Genomic DNA, 21240 nt, shown 5'->3' on the forward strand with positions numbered 1-21240 from the left:
ATGGCGGTGCCCCAGCATGGCCACAACTCATGAGCTGAAACTGGAAAAATCAAAATCAAATCAAAATCAAAACATGTTTAAATTAAAGGTCATACCATTAGATGACCTATTCTAATACTTAAGTACCCGAGTTAAAGCGTCTAATTATCGCTTCGATCTACAATAAATAAAAAATTGGAATCTCACTCAAGTCTCACAACTAATTCTTACTAATTTTACACTTTTACTGTTTTCAGCCAGAGACTGAAGCCATGCTGGTAGAACGGCCTTTGATAACAAGAAAAGAACAGGAAAAAACGGCATGTTTACGGCTGGAATGTCTTTGGCCATTGGACAATTCCACCAAAGCTGACTTGCGGCTAAAGAACGATTAGAACTTATTAGATTAAAAATCGAAATAAGGAAGATAAATGCCAGATTTTATATAGATAAAGTGTAAAAGTATTGACCAAGACTGTTAACGGTTAGAATATTTATAGCAATGCAATGTAGTTGGTATTATTCTTATGATAATGCAGACTCCATTCTCTTGTCTTTTAGTACACCCAATCAATTATAATGTATTCGGTAGAATAATACCAGTCTGTCTTACAGTATATGCAAAGCTAACTGGACGCAAACAGTACAAGGCTACGAAGGATAATAATAGATATTAACTTCGAAAAAGTTTGTTTCTAGCTATACATATTTCCATAGTTGCATTTTCCCATAACTTTTAAAATCTAAAGAATTCAACATGGATCTATCCTAGAGTAGAAGGAACTATGGATATTCGTTGTGTCAGTTTGCGCTACCGATGAAAACAACGACCATACTATAGCATTTCATTTATTTTAACAGCGGCGAATGATGTTTAGGTCAAGGACACTAAAAGTGCAAGCGACTTATTAGTATTTAAGTATTTCAAGGTCGAAGAAGATGCTAATTTCTCTAGTAAACACACAACATCAGTATCGTTAACGATGCCAAGCTTCAGTGACACTGTTACGGCATCGCTTACCACAATAAATGAGGATGCGGAACATATCAAGTTCATGTAATGAATACATTACGCATGATTAGTCGTGCATTCCTATCTATGAACACTGACACGCGCACACACAGACAAACACACAGACACAAACACACTGTCACACACAGTCGCACGCACACACAGACACAACAACGTATATATATGTACCTATTCCCCTCAAGGCCAAGTAGATACGCATTTATTTCTGTCTACATATACATACATGACTACATTATATATGTGTAGGTATATGAATATGTATATGCATATATATGTTTCTCTATCTATCTATCTATAGATAGTCTAATATATATATATTTTAGACTATCTCCCTCCGTATTGCTCCTTATATGTATATATATACAAATTTCTAATATACACACACGTGTGTGTGTCTAACTGATGCTCTCACATCGTTTGTGGAAATGTGTGATTCAACAGACCACTATAATTCCGTATTCATTAGCTAAGTAGAAACGTATCCTCGATGGTGCAGAAAATTGAATTATTTTACGACTATTTTGTCCTCGATGTGTCTAGACCCATCTTTTCTATGTCTGTTGTCGTTTTGTTGAAATTGTCCAAATATAGCTTTCTATTAGTGATTGAGAAATTATTATTCCAAAGCAGAAATAGGTGAGTATCTACCTTGCAGCATATTAGGCATCTCTGATATTTACAGGTAATTTGGACTGCTATTACTTCTGCTCCTCTTTCTCTACCTCTTCTGTTGCTACCTCTCTGTTTCTCCTCATTTTCCGCTACCACTTTTTCGTTTCAGAAAATATTTTCGTTTATGAACAAAGGCACGCGGTTTCGTGTATAATGTATTGTATCACAGACGTTTACATAAGCAAGTACTTGTTTTTAATACATGTACACGGAATAGGGCACATATGTAAAGCACAAATGGACAAATGCATGCACATGCAGACGCACGCACAATCATAAACTGTAGGATAGATATCAGCGTATGTTTGTGCACATATAATTGTACACACACAGAATTCCTCAAACATCCACACACCACAGTTACGCACGTATATATATATATCGTCCGGCGAATATGGAGGCTGGAGGAGAACCGTTTCTCGTTCAAAGTGCTCCAGCTTTGGATTGTTATCCTTGCTGTATGCAGCCGAGCATCATCCTGATGGAGGAACAACTTACGTCTTGAAACCAATCGTTGTTCGATGAATGGTTGAATAACCAAATCCAAGATTCTCTGCTAGTTCCTCAAAAGTTACGATGGGATTTCGTTCCACCAGGAATTGCAAGACCCCTCGTCGAGCTCTACAGATCTTTCCGAACGAAGATCGTTTTCTAGGCTGTAGTTGCCGGCTCGAAATAGCCAGTCTGTACCAATGACCTGAGTAGTTGTCTGGTATTTATTTTTGACGACGAAACCGAGAGAGGCAAAGTTACCCACAGTATATTTTGAACTTAAGATACAAAAAGCCAGTGAAATAAATACTACAACGTATTTTGCCTTCACTATTACCAATCTGACAACTCACCACCTTTATACATGTACACATAAATGATCTTCATTTTATTTCCTACTTTATTTAAATACATTTGCACGTATTTTGCCACGTTTCCTTATGTGTTTATTTGTTCGTATAATTTAATTTTGAAGAATAAGATGCTTTAAATTTCAAGCGTTATTTTTATGAATTCTCTATGTATCGGAACGTGCGTTATCATTCATAAGTTTGTCTCGATAGAACTTATGGGGAATGTTTGTGATTTTAATATCCATATTCCGAATATCACCATTTCTTAGCTTTCATATTTTCAATGTTTGTCAAATTTATTTTCAGTTACGTATATTGTGTGATATATAGAGAATTACATGAATTAATCCACGTAATTTCATTACGTGAATTAGAATAATTTTGTGTTTCGTGACTTTGTTTTATTTAAACATTAGCTTGTTTACAAATCCTTTTTTTCCTTCCCTATTTCATGTTGTTACTTTTGTATATTTGTGGAGACCCTAAAAATAGAATCTATGTATTTGAAAAATTAATATTTTGTGTTAATTTTTTCACCTTTTTATATTTTGTTAGGTATTTTGGCAAATTTAAAATCTGTATTTTATATTAGCATTCTAGTTACAGAAGCCTCCCTACATCTGAGGATTTGTGAAGGATATAATCTTTCTGTATCAAGTTTAGGTGGTGTGTTTTAAATGCTGGTCATTATTTTCCTTACTCTTATCTTGTTCGGCGAAGTCGCTTTATATCTGTTACGCTATTATAGCAGCAATTACTAAGATAGTTAAAGCATTAATACATATAACCTTTATCTGGTATCAAGCTTAGTTAATGTATTAATATAATGTGTTTATAATATTTCTTCCCATTTTCCATCTATCACATAAATCTTAATTAACGATCTACATGAGAAAGTTGATTGCTATCTTACAATTTTCGTAATCGGTCCATTGTGAGTTAGCCTGCTGGTTGTTCCGGTTTCATTGTTTTATTCTGTCCAGGTTAGTCCTGAGTAAAGACGGGTAAGATCAAAGATAATCTAGTGTCAATGTTGTTCCATTGCTGAATTAGTATAATCCAAATAAGACTACATTATCCACTGCTTCTTTGAACGTACCTTCAAGACAATTCTGTGAAATTTGAAGTATATTTCACTTCTAGTTAATAGCAAGTTCAATCACAGAAAGAAGGCACCTTATTTATTTGAAAGTTGAAAGTGTTGGTATCACGCAATGAAAAAAGGAGCCGATTTTAAAGAAAGTGTAATCCCATTGAATATTACAATTGTAAAGGGAATGAATTATGTTTTAACCACTCAATCTTTCTTTCTCTTCGGATTTGTAAACTTTCGCATCCATATATTACGAGTCCGATTTACGATTATTTTACCTATGTTAAAATATTAATCGTAATGTCTGCTTCTGATGTGTTCATGTCCACGATATAAATAGTTCCATATATTACCACTAGAAGTTTTGCGAATTTTGCTACCTTTTCAAACTCAGTAGAACATTATATATAAGGGTAGGTGTGTGTGTGTATGATATACATATATGCACAATGCCTTCTTTATATAAGCATATGCTATCTTAAATTAACTAGTCTATGCCAATGGGAAGAAATTTGGAGGACATACTTGATTTCTCTCCTTATATTGGAATTCTCATCATCGAGCTGCAAAAGTCGATTAGCACCCAGGAGAAAAGGCTTAGCGGTATTTCGTCAGCCGTTATGTTCTGAGTTCAAATTCAGCCGTGGTCAACTTTGCCTTTCATCCTTTAGGGGTCGATTAAATAAGTACCAGTTACGCACTGGGGTCGATGTAATCGACTTAATCCGTTTGTCTATGATTGTTTGTCCTCTCTGTGTTTAGTCTCTTGTGGGTAGTAAAGAAATAGGTATTTCGTCTGTCTTTATGTTCTGAGTTCAAATTCCACCGAGGTCGACTTTGCCTTTCATCCTTTCGGTGTCGATTAAACAAGTACCAGTTACGCAATGGGGTCGATGTTATCGACTTAATCCGTCTGTCTGTCCTTCTTTGTCCCCTCTGTGTATAGCCCCTTGTGGGTAATAAAGAAATAAGAAGCTTGCTTCCAAACTACATTGTTCCAGGTTCAGCCTCGTTGCATGTGACCTTGGGCTAGTTTCTTGGATTAAAGCGTAGGGCTAACCAAATCTTGTGGGTACATTTGGTAGACGGAAACTGAAAAAATTATATATATATATATTATATATATATATATATTATATATATATATATGTATATATATATATATATATGTGTTTGTGTATGTGTGTCTGTGTCTTTGTCTGTGTGTATGTCTCTGTCTGCCTGCTTGACTGTGTTTGCCCCCCGTCATTGCCTGACAACCGACTTTGGTGTGTTTACGTCCCCGTAAACTAGCGGGTCGGCAAAAGGTGGTCGATAGAATAGGTACTAGGCTTACAAAGAATAATCTCTGGGTTTGATGTCTTCCAAACCGGTGATCCAGCGAGGCCGCAGTCAAGTGACTGAAACAAGTAAAAGAATATATCTATACATGCCTATGTACTATATATGCATACTAACACACGCCTACCAACACACACACACATGCAGATACACGCACACTGAAACATACACGGGCACTAATACACAGATACATGCACCCAGCAACACACTCACGCACTTATACATCGACACCCTTCCTTCTATCTTCTGTGTTGTTCTTTTCTTGTTTTCATGTATACGAAGGAGCATGTATGCGATTTAAATGGGAATTCCTATACAAACGCACACGCACACACAGACACACACACAAACACACTCAGAGGAACACACAAACCGCACATACAAATACGAGCACAAACACACGCTTATGTATAAAGATATATAGACATACATCTCGTATATTTATACAGGCAAAGGATGTGAAAAACAGAGACGTGCACGCTGGCGTACAACTTCAGTTTGTGTGTAAGCGAGGATAAACGGAGGTTGGATTTCACAGTGTGACATTGGGTGTATGTAAGGATAAGTATATTTCTCTTAGAGAGCTTAAGACACAAAAACAACAGCCACTTATCAGATTTAGTCTTGAACACATACTCACTCTAAATTTAATGTGAAGCTTCAGTTTTCTAAGAAATCAACAGAATATAAAACAATGTTATTTTAATATTTACCACAACTATTTCCCCTTTCTAAAGCTTGTAGTCAGTGAATACATTACCTTTAATACTTATCCGAAATAACATCTTAAAAAAACATCTTATGAACCTAAAATAACCGCACCCATTTTGCACCATAAATCAGGGATTTATTTTTTCTATTTCGTCGCCCGCCTTTCTGTCGGATTTTTTTCCTTGTTAGAAGTGGAGGAATGAACAATATTAAAAGTCATCTTTAGAGATAACTGTGATTCAGATACAAATTATCATTTATACACGCATCCCTAAATAAAACAAATGTGTTTTGGATATGTGAGAGTTTCTACATTCATGCATAGATTAATCCCTATATGTTGCGACTGGGTCTGTATATTTTTGATCGTTGGCAGATATGAAAATGCATATAAATATATAGAGGCACATACGCACACAAAGACATACACAGACACACACAAGCCTATATATATATATATATATAGATATATATATATATATATATATATCTATATATATATATATATATATATATATATATATATACATACATACACACACACACACACACACACATATATATATATGCATGTATTTGTATGTATATATATGTATATACATATATGCATGTATTTGTACATATATATATTTATACATATATACATGTTTTTGTATATATATATAATATATATATATATATATATATATATATTATATATATATGTGTGTGTGTGTGTGGAGACACATGGCCTAGTGGTTAGAGCAGCTTATTCGTGGTCGAGGTATCGCGGGTTTGAATTTCAGACCGGGTGATGTGTGTGATTATGAGCGAAACAGCTAAGCTCCACGCGGCTCCGGCAGAAGGTTATGGTTAACTTCTGCTGACTCTTTCACCACAACTTTCTCCCACTCTTTCCTCCTGCATCTTGCAGCTCACCTGCGTCCCGTCCAGGTGGGGAACCTATACGACAAGGAAACCGAGAAACCGGCCCTATGCTCCACAAGGGGAAAAAAGGATTAAGAAGAAGAAATGTATGTATATATGTTTGCATGCATATATATATATGTATATATATTTGTATATGTATACTTGTATATATAGGTTTTCCACGTTAGGTTGGTAGGGATATACATTCCTAGCGGGTACCGTATTCTCTTTTACCGGTTATGTATGTGTAGAAATGAAAAGACGTGATTGACTGCAGAATAAAACTGGATAAATAAATCTCTATTCTCCTAATTATTATACGTATGTATATATGCCCGTTTGTATGTATGTATGCCTCTTCTGTTCTCGATCATTTAAATTTTTACTGTGAAGAAACAGCTGGTTTCTAACAAAGATATAAAACTTCGTCTTTGGAATGTAGACAAGGAAAATAATGTTATATTTTAAAACCGAAAAAGCCTTGCATTGTTTTACTGTTCCTCTTACAAACTGTATTTGTAATATGCGAATCGGCTGATATCTTTTCCTGAGAATCCTAGCTTATCTAGACTGATAGTTAAGGATTTACTTACAAAACCAAGTTACCCCAATTATTATTGGTATAAATATCAATTTTGTAATCCGGTTATGAATGTATGTACATGTACGTTTATATATTTGTTGTGCAAGATTTTTTATGTGAAGTCGTGTGTTGAAACAGATATTGTTATATGACGGTTAGTAAGAAGAGACACAAATAAGAAAGAAGAAAACAAAGGACCTCTGATGCGGTCACAGGAGTGTGACGAAGGAACTCTGGCCGAAATAAGATTAAGATTAATGTAAAAAATATATAACACTGAAGCAAAGTAACACCAAATATATAGTGCGTGTGATTTTATTGGCTAAACTGGCAAAATGACCATTCCGAAATATAACAATATATGTACATGTATATATGTATGAATGCATGTATGTATAGATGTATGTATGTTTGTATGTGTGTATGCATGCATGCATATATGTATGTATGCATGTATATATATATATATATATATATATAGCTATTTTAAATTTTTAATCGACGATCGTTTAAACAATTTAGACTGTCAATTTTATCTTATCTCCTCACCATAGACCTCAGATCTCAATATTATTGAGCATTTATGGTGCTTTTAGAAAAAACATGTAAGGAGTCGATATTCTCTGCCATCATCACTACAAGTATTGGTGATTGTTTTAGCTGAAGAACGGACAAAAATTCATTTCGAAACAATTCAAACATTGTAAGAGTTCATACTTCGTAGAATTTAAGCTGTAATTACTGCCAAAGGCAGTCCAACCCCGTGTTAAAATAAATTTGTTTGAAATTTTAAGGTGTTTCCATTATTTTGTCCAACCCTTGTATATATATCCATGCATACGTATATAAGTGCTGAGTGAGAGAAAGTGAGAAAAAAGGAAAACAAAAACGAGAAGAAGAAAAAGAAGTAGAGGAAGAAGTAGAAATGAAGGGGGACAAAATACATGTGTGACATTTGTTTTTACCCTAGATGCACTTACACAGACCTACGCGCAAGTATACATACGTGTGTGCGTGCCATATATATGTGAGTTATATATACATAGGAAACTACGAATTTTCCGTCTTGTACTTGCAAAGACGTATGACTAATTCTTCAAACTGAACGATGCACTGTGTAAGAGCAGAAATTCAAAAACGCGTAAGTGTATGGATAGAAGAGATTTACATACATAGACATTAATAGCTAGAGATAATCTAATAGAAACATGCATTATTACTGGCGAAGATGAAAAGAACCTGATGCACGATAGTAGTTAAATGCCGTAGATAAAACAAACGTTGAACGTAAAAGAGATGAACCGAAACAGGTTAGAAATCTTTTACTCTTTGAAATCTACTACACTCTACGATAGGACAACATTCCATTTGTGTTTCTGTTAGAAACTAAACAGAAGAAATATGCAAAACAAGACAAAAAGAAAAAAGAAAGACATTATGTGTCTTCTGAATGCGTGGGTAGATCCGTCTTGGATCTACCCACGCATTCGGTTGTTTGCTAGACATTAATTCAATCCCAATGCGTAATAGATATGAATCTGTAAACAATACCATACAGTTAGTATTAAAAATATGTAAACGGGCAGTAATGGAATGTAAAATGGTGAAAGAATTATGAACCATATTCGGAGATGTGAGCACTACTTTCTCGGAACATGAACTGAATCGGTATTTAGTACTATTATGGGATCTTTTCGGTTTGAACGGCAGTTTTTAACATAATTTCTAGGTAACTAAAAAATTTTAACCTTCGTATACTCGTAGAATGTGTTTATAAAACATATTTTTTCTCTTGGCTTTATTGAGAAAATTCTATAGTTTGTAAGATATTTATTTTTTTTTCTTCAATTTCTGCAATTTCAACCAATCAATGACCGTCTATTGAGGTGAAAACATTCTGTGCCGTATGAATATGTCCCTCGTTTAAGAAACAGATCGGGTTTATTTACATTTCTAAAGAAAAAAGGATACCCTTCCCCCACCCCTAATCCTAACACTAACCCTAATCCAAACTAACCCTAACTAACCCTAACCCTAAAACAGATTCAAATGCAATAGATCGATACTAGGGTCATAATTATGGATGACAATTTCATATGACACCGGTAGAAAAAACTGCCGTTCAAACCGAAAAGATCCCTATTATGTTGTATGCTATCGCATAATTAAATATTTATCATTCTCTAAAATGAGTGTGTTAAAAAGGTAACTAATATTTTTTCATGAACATGTCCTAACAGAGTAACGGTATTCGCAATCATATTTTGTATTCCTCATAAGACGTGCTGTTGCGCGAACGAACCTGCAACTTATGTCTTGTTCAAATGTATTCAACAATATAATGTGTGTGCGTGCATGCGCATGTGTGTGTAGATGCGAGTGTGTCTACGTACGTTTGCATGTATATACAGACACTTACAAGAACATATATATATATATATATTATATTAAATTAGAGATAAAACCACTATTAGGCAAATCAAACAATGAAAAACATAAGCCAATACATAAAATTAATTAATTCATATTATTTAAATATATATCAAAAGTATTAAAAGTAATAAAAGATAAAAAGTAAAACACTATGATCGTTTCATGGCTGTACAATTCGTGATAATTCGAGTTATGGTTACACATATATATATATATATATATATATATATATATATATATTTAGTGAAGGGAAGAAATGGAGCTGAAGAAGATTCTACAGAATTCCTTTTATTATTTTCTACACATGTTTCAAAGGCCGCAAATTTCCAAATTCGGATTGAATAAGGACACCATTTTGCAGCATTCTCTTCAGGAAAATCCAGGAATTTAAAAATCCAAAACAAATGCGCAGCAAGGTATTCTCCTAAGGAGCGTTTTGTTCGAATACCTTGCTGCGCATTTGTTTTGGATTTTTAAATTCCTGGATTTCTTCCTTCACTAAATATATTAAACTTCAATTATCCGCGCTAAGGCACGGTTGTGACACCCCAAGGTCGTAACTTCAACCGTGATTTTTCTGTTGTGATTTTTGCTACCCAGGTATCGGTTAAATTTTGAATAATCCTTAACAAGATAATTCATTTATCCATTTCAATAAATATATATATATATATATATATATATATATATATATATATATATATTATATATATATATATATGTATGTGTGTGTCTGTCTGTCTCTGTCTCTGTCTCTGTGTGCGTGCGTGAGAGAGAATGAGAGAGATAAATTTTTATAACGTTAACGTATGTAAAGTCGTGTGCATTGTATTCGAAACGTGGAAGCTAAATCCCCTTAAAACCACAGCGTTGCTATTTTCAGCTTATTAATATAATATAAGTTAGAAAACGTGTACGCACAAACACGTGCAAACAATAGAACACCACAGGAAAACGCTTAAGCGTGCAACACAAAATATTTCTTTTATAATTACAATTTAAAATCTACATACATACATCTTATATTTGCACATATGTACGCACAAATGCATACATACATATACAGGCATATGAATACATACATATACATACATACAAACACGCACATTTGAGTGTATATATTTAACTAAATGCATGTATATATAAAGAATACGCCAGTCTGTTAATATGTTTTTATATATGTTTTTGTGTGGTTTTCACGGATATTTTAAAAGAAATTAAAAGAAAAGATTGTCACGATTTTACTATGCATAAAACTGGAATCAAGTGATCAAAACTGTAATATTTATGATTTCTAGAAATTTACGTATTTAAACAAACTTATGGAATGTATGTCATATGATGTGTGCATTTTCGTAAATCATCGCTTCATGCGAATTAAATTCATTGAACGTTTTTAAATCTTCCTGTTCGAAAGAAATATATATATTATATATATATATATATATATATAGATGAGTGTATTTTTACCTTGTTAACAATTATCACGAAAAAAAAAATACATAGTTACCAGGGCAGAAGATTGCATTGTTTATACCATTTATTCTTTTGAATAGTATCAGTGGAATTTTCGAAACATGTGTCGAAAGTAAAAATATTTGATTACAACTGCGTTAACTCCATTTTTTATTCATATATATATATATATATATATATATATATCACAATCAAGGAACTGCCATAATAGGCCATTCACCCACTAGAAATAACAGCCAAAGCTTCAACCACTATATATATATTCTTTACTCTCTTTTACTCTTTTGCTTGTTTCAGTCATTTGACTGTGGCCTTACTGGAGCACCGCCTTTTGTCGACCAAATCGACCGCAGGACTTATTCTCTGTAAGCCTGGTACGTATTCTATCGCTCTCTTTTGCCGAATCGCTAAGTCATGGGGATGTAAACACACCAGTATTGGTTGACAAGCGATGTTTGGGGACAAACACAGACACACAAACATATTCATACGCACACACACACACATATATATATATATACAATTTGATTTGTTTACATATTTCTCGATAAATTATGAGCGCCAGGCGATATACCAGAATTCCCTAGTTTTGTCGGGACGTTCGGAGTCTGTGCAGTGATATGATTAGTTAGGGAGAGTAAATCATTAGACGCACATGCTTCTAGTGAGTTAGGATCCCAGAAAAACAGGGTCTCACTGAAGAATTCTCCCTGAGCAAATAAATTATCTTTATTGCTGAAAAGAAAGAAACTGCAGTCTGAGAATTACCGGTTTAGTAAATGTTTTTATCTTCATTTCACTTAATTTATCAAGCTTCTGTATTCCTAGCACATATTTCGCCTTAATGTACTGATATATGAAAAATATATGGCTTGTGCTAGTAATACCAGCGATTATAATTATTTTTATTTTATCGCAATTTGATTTGTTTATATATATATATATATATATATATACGACGGGCTTCTTTCAGTTTCAGTCTACCAAATCCACTCACAAGGCTTTGGTCGGCCCGAGGCTATAGTGGAAGACACTCACCCAAGGTGCCACGTAGTGGGACTGAACCCGGAACCATGTGGTTCTTTAGCAAGTTACTTACCACAAAGCCATTCCTACGCCAATATAGTAGTAGTAGTAGTAGTAGTAGTAGTAGTAGTAGTAGTAGTAGTAGTAGTAGAGTAGTAGTAGTAGTATATCAAGTAAATTGTGAAAAGATTGTTTGAATACAGCAAAAATCAATTTATTTACATAACTGTCGATTACGTGAAACCTATGATCGCTTCAAAATCTACCTTCATTCATTTAACAAATAGTAATTGCATTATGAATTCAAAGGGTAAAAATCTCTTCAGGTTTACATTCGACATATTTCTTTCCATTGTATTTGATTTAGTGTTCATTATAGACTAAGAGAGCAGATAGCGTTTTTTGGAGTGTCTGAGTTTTCTGTTGGTGTGTATATCGAATCAGATAAAAACATCCATACGGACTATTGGAACTGTACAATGTGGATAGTACTAGTATCAATCAAAAACTAATACTACCACAGATAAACGAATTCCATTATATTCACAGAGATGTGGATAAACCCGGGTATCTGGAATGCAAGACTCCATGGAAAGAGTAATTTATTTCATTGCAAAACTCATATTTATATATATATATGTATGTGTATGTGTGTGTGTGTGTGTGTGTGTGTGTGTGTGTGTGTGTGCATGTGTGTGTGCGTGTGTGAGTGTTTGTGTGTGTGTCTATAAATATATATATATATATATACAGAGATAGGTACATATATATATATAGACAGAAAGAGAGATTGATTGATAGTTATGTACACATATACGTATACATGTATGTGTATACTTGTCTGTGCGCAGGTGTGAGTGTAATAGTGTGTTTCTATGCAGGTGATATTTCATTCTTGAACAAGGCAGAATCGTTTAACTAAGTTGAAATTCCGTCAAGATCGGTATACATTTCATTATTTAGGTGTAGACAAAAAAGAGGACCATTTGGGCACTGGAGTCGATGTAATTGATTTACATCATTCACGAAAAATGGTGGTCTTTGCCAAAATTTGAAATGGGTATGTAATTTTTGAAGCGCACAACTTTAGAAACATGAAGACTCTTCACTGTTGATATAAAACATGAAATACGATGACAGTAACACAGAAAGAACTTTTGCAGGTAGTCCTATGAGGGATACCTCTTATGCGTTTAAATATACACTATATATATATATATATATATATATATATATATATATATATATATATATATATAATATATATATATATATGTAGTATGAGTGCGTTTTTGAGAGAGACTGAGAGGGATAGGGGGCAATATAGATACAATGAGTGGTGAGATTACACATTGCATATAAAGTCATTGTTAAAATACTCTTGTTATTAATATCATATAAGTATAGCGTATGTTGTCAATAGATAAGGTACATCCATTATCTTTGTTGGTATTTGTCTATTGCTACATTCATGTAAATCTGTCCCTGGCGAAAATGGTTAACTCTATACATTCATGCACTTAAAATTCTTCTAATACATTGTGGTAAGTAGTGTTCGCACTATGAATATGATAAATATTTCCTTGTGTTAAGGCAACGTGGTTATGATGATGGTTTTTATAATGATGTCAGAACCGACTATGACACCTGACGTGTATTTATTCTATTGGTCCTAGAAAAGAAGGACAGCAAACGTAAACTACGACTCTGAAAGCATGACTGACGGAACTTAATACTATATTGGTATTTAGTCTGTTGATTTACTGATACTACGACTGCATCGGCTTAAGTAGGAGAAACTTATATTGACGAAGACAAACCGAGACAAATTTGACCTGCAACGTTCGTAAGACATTATAAATTCTATAAAATGTTGTAACGAGTGCTTGGAAAGTAGGAATATCGACATTACTCTCAGTTGAGATATACAGTTATTTGTCATCGATTGCACGTTATAATACACACTTTAGAAATATGTTCTTAAAACTAGACATTGTTTGGCTTCCTCAATAAAGTTTAACATGAGTAGGATTTCGAAAATAAATAAATAAATAAATGACCTTTGTTCATTTGTCGTCCGGTCGAAACGTGATCTTTCAATATATTGATCGTCGACTAAGACTGTTCTAGACATCTAAATGTTCTCATTTTGATACCTTAAAACACCACGGAAAACAACGTAATTATTATATACCACCGGATGTAGCGTTTTCTTTAAACCATATAAAAGTCAATGAAATTACAGACCACAAGATACATTTTCAAAGATCTGTTTACAAGACGAGTTCATATCTCACCGTAATAACTTGGAGAAACCTAATTTCACTTCAAATATTTCGTATAATATATTGTGTTTTGGACTATTTAAAAGCTGAATGTAATATTCCTATTGTTATATATTTGGAAAAAGCAAGGAGATGTGTCTTTTAAGTACATTTCATATATGAAAATTTCAGGTGTGGTTCCTGAATGAGTCAATAAGATATATATATATATATATGTGTGTGTATATATATATATATAATATATATATATATATATATATATATATCGTAGACGTTGAGATTTAAGTCTTCAAAGGAATATTAAACATCAAAGTTCACTGGTTCAATCAAAAGAAACGAAAATATAGTTAAAGTATAATAAGGAATCGTAAAATGGAAGTGTAGCCGTTACTCTCTTCCAAGCTGATACACATACCCAATCTTAATTAATAATGAATTCCAGAGGAAAAGCTTGATTTGCCATTTAGTAAGTATTATATTTCGTTTTGTTTTCAATTAATTAGGTTTTGGAAACAACTTGTAGAGTTATAATTGGATATATGCACCAACTTGGAATAAAATGACGTTGACACTTCTATTTTCCTTTCTTTATTATACTATATATATATGTGTGTGTGTATGTGTATGTAAAACTAATAGGCATATATATATATATATGATATATACATAGATACATGTGTATATATATGTATATATACATAACCATATATACACAAACACAATACAAACACATGCATGCATATGCAAATATATATATATATATATATATATATATATATATATATATATATACATACATACATATATATATATATGGATTTTGTTTCCAAGCTATGCGGATCTTAATCCGTATAGCAAAGTCTTATGTTTCTACATATACATCAGGAAAAACCTTCGACCCTGTTTTCAGGTTATTGTATTGTATAGGATTACCTTGATTATTTATAAATGATCCAAAATAGGGTGTTATATTTTATTTTATGTCTTTCGTATATATTTTTATTAATGCACCCATTCTTTTAAAAAAAAGTAATGTTTTTTTCAAAAAAAGCAATGTTGTCAAAATTAGAATGTTGATGTAAGTATGTGTATAGCCGAGGATATGTATTTGTAAGCATGCGTATCTGTGTATGTGTAAGTGAGAGTATGTTTGTGCTTAAGCACACATATACACGACTGTATGTGTATGTATCCATTCGAACTTGTTTGTATACTTGTCTCCATATATGCCAATAATGCCGTTACACAGATTGTATACATAATTTTTTCTTATTTCGTTTTTTTCCCCACCCCTCCTTCGTTCCTTTTTCTCTCTCTTCCTTTCTTTCGTCCCCCCCCCTTACTCAGTATATGAGAATCGCTACATACACGATTTTTAACTTGCGTGCGAGATGGTTTTGCGTGAATATATGTACACATGCATTTATGTGTATATTTAGATTTATATTCATACGTCTGTATATGTATGGCGTTGGCGCGCATCCTTTTTGTGTATGTTGATATATATATGCACATTTTAATAAAAATATGTATTGCAGTGTAATATTATAACAGGTTTAATTCCTATGAATTAATTTATACTTTCTTCTTCATTAACGTCAATATGTATTTTATTCAATGTAGGTTTTTCCTCGGATTTTATAATTTTTTATAAGTTTATATATATATATATATACATATATTTTTGACCTTTTTGTTTATCGCTCGAAGATTGACCGTTTTTTTCTAAAGGGCCAATCAAACAAGTCATTTCTTTTTAAAGGTGTAGCGTTTGTAAGAGTCTAGATTGAATTGATATATCGGTTCCATTCTAGCAAAAACTGTCTGATGAACGGCAACGAGAAACTCAGAGTAACAGATTTTGTTGAATTTTCTGCTGCTTAAAATACCACTGGTATTTGAGTACTCTTTTTTCCACCTTGTTTCACATTTATGTGTTTTCCGACTTCCGTATATATACATATATATATATATATATATATGTATATGTATATGTTAGTGTTATGATATGTTTATCTGTATATGGTGATCACAACATTAAGTTGTATTGAATAACCCGTAACGAGACCAAAAGAGTACTATCTACAACTAATAGGACTACTCAGGTTTTCTCAGTCAATAAAATTATCAAGAATAATAAAATAATATGAACGATGAAACTGTTGTCTCCCCTTAAACGGGATTCTCGCCCGCTCTTTTAATTCTAAATAAACTCTCTCCATCTCTTCCTCTTTCACTCCGAAAGCAACTGTAGGTAGCAGAACCAGTATTCTCACTGAAAGTTATTACCCGAGTATATATACATATATGTCTCTCTCTCATGTCCTCTCACTCTCTCTCGCTCTCGCTCTCTCTCTCTCTCTCTCTCTCTCTCTCTCTCTCTCTCTCTCTCTCTCTCTCTCTCTCTCTCTCTCTTACATATATATATATACTGTCACAAACAGAGATGCACAATCGAACAAATAAACTTTGATATATACGTGAGTGTACTGCGTGTCTTTGTATGTATGTATGTATGTATGTATATATATATGTTCTAATATAAATCGGTAGATGCGTGCTACATCACAATGTTCTGCTATTTCGAAACGCTGGTTGAAATAACTAGAACTAATTGCATTTTATTTAAATGTGATCTGAACGTAGTTTAACATTCGCAACCAAGTATTATATATTAAAGCTCAAATATTAAAAAAAAAATCAATTTTATTTTAAACTACATATCTCCTATTTTCAGCAATATATATATCCGAAACTGTTTTGTTCTCAGCAATAGGCCTGTTCTTTCTGCAAAGGAAGCAATATATTTTAGGAATTGATCGAATGCTATATAAGACTTTTAACGGTTTCTTTCAATTCGCACCAAGTAATCGAAACTAAAAATATCATGAAAACTAGAGTAGCAACGGACATCTGAAAATAAGACTTGCTTCTCAATCCGACTGTCAAAATGTCTATCGATTACAATACTCTAGATATCGTGTTTCTATGAGAGCATAAAGCTGTTAACATTTATAAAATTCGTTCTGCTAAATGCCTCGCTTGTAGTTATGCATTATTGATATAGAACATTTCACGTCTTCAGTTGTTGATCTCCAGCAAAGTAAGTTACATTTTACTGCACATCGGAAATGTGTTTCTGTATTGGGCGTGTGTATGTATTTGTGTGTCTGTGTGTGTATGCGTTTGTGTGCATGTGTATGCGTGTGTCTGTGAGCGTATTAGGATTAGCTTGGCTGGTTATCTTACAGACACCTTCAGGTTAAGCCTTATACACAGCAGAAAATACGGATACGTTTATTATATTATATTTTTTCTTATTGGAATGAAATATATGAAAAAATGCAATATATCGTACGTCACACGTTATATCTGAATGTATACACACGAACATATATAATATATATATATATATATATATATTATATATTATATATATATATTGTATGCATGTATATATATACATAATATATATATATATATATATATATTATATATATATATATATATATTATATATATAATATATATATATATATATATATATATATGTATGTATGTATGTATGCATGTATATATATATATATATGTACCATACATACGAAAAAAGTATTTTGAAATTTCAAGTCAATTGATTATTTTTATTGAAGAAGATATTTCTCAGTATATATTTCAAGTGTGTTAGACACATCATATTTCTTTCAATCGATGAAAGAGCTATGTTAGGATTCCAATACTGGAACAAATTATTTAAGCATTGATTTTTAAGAGTTAGTGGAGGAGAAATAGACACGTTCTACTTACTTAAATTGAGAGAATCCTGTAAGAGTAACAATCTTTGTCACTATCTCTCAGAATAGACTGAAGTTAAAATCATACTAGAAATAAAATATGCCAAACGTCTCGTTAATATAAACGTTTGCTTAAGTCTGTATACAAATATATTCAGTTTAAGAACAATTAAACCTATACATGTACAAGGAGGAGTTAGTGTTAATAAATCGGTACAGACAACTATTGCTGCATATGCTTCGCTTGATATATGTATATGTGTTTTTCCTTCTAGGTTCAGTCGTTTGACTGCGGCGATGCTGGGGCACTGACTTGAAGACTTGAAGAGTTTTGAGTGTAAACAATCGACACCAGCCTGGAACTTATTCTATAGGACACTTTTAAACCAGACATCTAATACACGGGGGTACAAACACGCCAAGACCGGTGTATATATATATATATATTTACATACATACATACATATATATGTGTGTGTATGTGTGTATGTATGTCTGTGTGTATGTATATGCAATGGGCTTCCTTCAGTTTCCGTCTACCAAATCCACTGACGTGGCATTGCTCGGGCTGAGCGTATGGTAACCGACATTGAACCACAGTGCCAGGCAATGGGACTGTACACGGAACCATGAACCATATGGCTGGGAAGCCAGTTTCGTACCACACACACACACACACACACACACACACATATATATATATATATATATATATATATATAGGTATGTATATAGACTGATATACATAAACATATACACCCACGCAGGCACTCATGCACACATACATATATTAATTTACGTGTCTTGCACGCAATATCCATCGACCGACTTCGCTGGAGCAGAGGGTTTGAAGAGACTGTAGTACATGACACATGCTCAGCAACCGGAAAACACTTGTTGACCCAATGTGCTTCTTAACTAATGGACCATGTCTGCTTCTTTTCTTACTTTTCAGAACTCTCTTCCAATTTTGGCGTAAGTCCTGTAAGTTTTGGATTAGGCTAATAGTGAATACCATCCCCTCCACTTCTGACCTGTCACAATTTATCGATCTCGAAAGGGTGAAAGACAAATTTAATCTCCTACGGCATTTGATTTCAGGATATAACATAATACTTCTAATACGAAAATGAATGGCACGATGCGTTTTGTCCTATTTCATATCAGGGTTTTCATCTCGCCAGTTAGTGAGTTTTCGCTAAAGCCGGTAATATATACTGCAGTATATATATATATCCGGAAGATTCTAGAAGGACTTATCCCGAACTAAGATTAAATTTCAGTGTTCACAACAGTCCGGCTTAAAGGTACGTGAAACTCTGAGTACCAGTTCTGCGAATAAGTTGCATCTTCCAACGCCATGGTTCCAGGTTCAGTACCAGTCCGTGGGCCCTTAGGCAAGTGTCTTCTACTCTGGCCTCGGGCCAACAAAAGCCTTGTGAGATCTGCTGGTATTACTTTATAAAGAATGTAAGATTCTCGTAAGGGAATCTTACATTGCTTATATACTCTATATTTGGAAGGACTCATTTTAAACTCTTTTGGACTTTTGGACTTTACTCATGGGATATTGGAATATTGCATATATACCATTATGCCTAAAAAATTCTTATATACACACGCTGACATAGAACCAACGTTGAACCCTTTATTCGCAATATTACCGAATCTGGAACTTAACTATGGTCTGTCTATAGCACTTATTCAGCATTAGCTGACATCTTTTGGTCTCAATGACACCATTACCTTTCTCTCTCTCTCTCTCTCTCTCTCTCTATAATATATATATATATAATATATATATATTAGTAAGAATTAGCAAAAAATACGAAGGCGAGTGTGTAAACAACAAACAGATGTATATATATATATATATATATATATATATATATATATATATATATATATATATATATATAATACGTACAGACATATATATTTACATATACGTGTGTGTGTTGTGTGTGTGTAAATCATTGTAACATTTAACGGTGCTTTTTCACTTATTACTTTATAAAGTAATACCTTGAGATATCTTCCACAGTTAATAACCCAAAATATGTTGTGGTTATTATGAAATCTCAAAATAAATTTATAACATTTTCCACTTATTCATTCTCCCTGGCACAACGTTTACACGGTGAGATACAAAAACACAAACTCACACACAAACCAACAGACGCAGACATCCTTCAAAATGTTTTCATTGAAACTATCTTACAAGACTATACCATACGTGTCATATCATACAAGACTCTATCACATATATGTATAATATATTACGTCGATGCTTTTATTACGTAATATATTCAGTATATTTATTTGAAAATACCATCACTGTTACTGCGTCGTATAATATTGATTTCAAAATTTTGGCACAAGGCCAGCAAATTCGCTGCGTGTGCTAAGTCGATTGAATCGTCACCATTATTCAACTGCAAAAGTTTGAAAGGCAAAGTCAACCTCTGCTGAATTTTGACTCAGGACATAAGAACTGCATGCTAATGTCTCTTCCAGCTCACCGTCTTAGATGCATCGTATAATATTATGACATAAAACAGCATATTTGTTGAAATATTTCTTTGTACAAACAAACAAATATATACAGATTGCCCTTACAATTTCGTACATACGTACCCACTCATAGTGACGCAGGCGTGTATGAATGCAGGCATTGATAGGCCAATGACCAGCGGTCTTAAAATGATAGATTACGTGTATTAATAGTCATAAGGCGGCGAGCTGGCAGAAACGTTAGCACGCCGGGCGAAGTGCTTCGTGGTACTTCGTCTGCCGCTGCGTTCTGAGTTCAAATTCCACCGAGATCGTAGAAAAATATCATAACGGAAAAATTTATACATACATGCATATATATATATATATATATATATATATGTATATATACATATATACATATCTATCTATCTATCTATCTATATATCTATATATATATATATAATATATATATATATATATATATATATATATATATAATATATATATATGTATATATATATTTCCAGCCTTAACTGAGGGAGAAAGGAAAGGATAGGTATTCACAGAA

Source organism: Octopus sinensis, linkage group LG13 (assembly GCF_006345805.1).
Source record: "Octopus sinensis linkage group LG13, ASM634580v1, whole genome shotgun sequence".
NCBI lineage: Eukaryota > Metazoa > Mollusca > Cephalopoda > Octopoda > Octopodidae > Octopus > Octopus sinensis.